At 37.6% G+C, this 1,906-nt stretch overlaps 1 pseudogene; it reads left to right on the forward strand.

The window, feature by feature from the left end:
• The first annotated feature begins 418 nt into the window (after window positions 1-418).
• On the forward strand, window positions 419-1,650 carry LOC140528823 (ELAV-like protein 2 pseudogene; annotated as a pseudogene).
• Window positions 1,651-1,906: the final 256 nt, after the last annotated feature.

A 1,906-nucleotide genomic window follows, 5' to 3' on the forward strand; every position in this document is an offset into this window, starting at 1 on the left:
ATTGAAGTATCCTTGCTGGAAAAAATCCAAATGGGGTCATGAAGAGTGGGACATGACTGAAATGACTGAACAACAAAACGGAAATACCATTAATACCTGGAGTTCTTCCCTCACTCATAGGTATTATTAGAGGTAAAAACCTAAAAGAAATAGCAAGAGGTCACAATTGAAAGGCTTTGAGAGGTGATAAGAGCCCAAAATGTTGCTAAGAAAAAAATGACCATATTCCAGACTTCCCCAGTTCTGTGCCCTGCAAAGCAGTTTGGAAAAAATAATTCAAAAAGCATGACAAAGCACTATGAGGTGGCCATAGTTGTGATGCCACTCCGGCATCCTGCCCACTAGAGGTCACTCATTTGAACTTTTCTGTGCCAGTCTTGGCCCCACCCACTCACGACAGACTCTTCCTGGCTTATAACAGGTAATTGTTGCCATGGAAACCAAACTGTCTGATGGAACAACACTGTGAATGGTCCAACTACCATAAACAACTGCTCATCACCAGTTGACTCTGGGAATCGAAGGACAGCAAGAGCAATTTAACAGTCAACTGCCTTCCTCAGAACATGACCTAGCAGGAGCTGAAAAGCCTGTTTGGGGGCAATGGGGAAATAAAGTCCCGTAAGTGGATAACAGACAAAATAACAGGGCATAGCTTGGGATATGGCTTCATAAACTACATTTGCCCTAAGGATGCAGAAAAAGCTATCAACACACCGAATACATTGTGACTATAAACCAAAAAGTTTCTTATGCTCACCCAAGTTCAACTCCAATCAGAGATTTCTATTTGCATATCTGTGGATTTCTGAAAACAATGACCCACAACGAATGGGAGCACCTCTTTTCCCAATATAGGCAAAATATTACTTCCCATATTCTAGTTAACCAAGCCACTGGGAAATCAAGTGGTATAGAGTTTATTTGATTTGACAAGAGGATTGAGGCAAAAGAAATTATCATAGTTTGAAATGGCCATAAACCTCCAAGTGCCACAGAGCCAGTAACTTTCAAGTGTGCTAATAAGCCAAGCTGAAAAATCAATCAAGCCATCCTGTCTCAGTTGTACCAATCTCCCATCAGAAAGTATCTAGGACCAACAGCTCAGCAGGTTCAATGCTTTAGTAGATTTTCCCCACTGATCATTGATGGAATGACCCGTTTGGCCAGAATTAACATCCCAGAGCATTCAGGAACAAGGTGGTGAATTTTTTTGTACAACCTGGCAATGGGCACAGATGAGAGTATCCTATGGCAAACATTTGGGCCCTTTAGAGCTGTCACCAATATGATGGTCATCTGTGACTTTAAGAGCAATAAATGCAAAAGTTTTGAATTTGTGATTATGACAAACTATGATGAGGCTGCCATGTCCATCACTTGCCTGCATGGAAAGTGCCTGGGCACAGTATTGCAGGTGTCCTCTGAAACAAGCAAAATACACAAAATCTAATGTGTTTGTTGTCCATTTATACGTGAAGCTCTACAACACAGTCCACTTAAGAGAAACTTTGCACATTACTAAATGTCTTTGGAAGTCAGTGTTGAGATGAGAATGAAATGACTACTTAGCAACCTAAGAAATAAATGATTTATTTTTTTTATTGCTGGCATTTGAATGAAAACTTTTTAATATTTCTATATTTGAATATGGACAAGAATTACAGGATTTTTACATTATAGTCTATTCTATATTCTATTATATTATATTTATTATATTATATTATCATATTATATTATATTATATTATATAATATCATATCATATTATATTATATTATATTATATTGTATTATATAGACACATTATATTCTATTGCCTTCTTTGAGCAAGGTGGATCTTTTACTGTGTTTTAGCTAAGAGAAGAAGTTTCTTATCCTTCATGCCCTGAACCTGTGAGTAGATAT

The sequence above is a fragment of the Notamacropus eugenii genome, chromosome 1 (genome assembly GCF_028372415.1).
Source record: "Notamacropus eugenii isolate mMacEug1 chromosome 1, mMacEug1.pri_v2, whole genome shotgun sequence".
In the NCBI taxonomy this organism is placed as follows: domain Eukaryota; kingdom Metazoa; phylum Chordata; class Mammalia; order Diprotodontia; family Macropodidae; genus Notamacropus; species Notamacropus eugenii.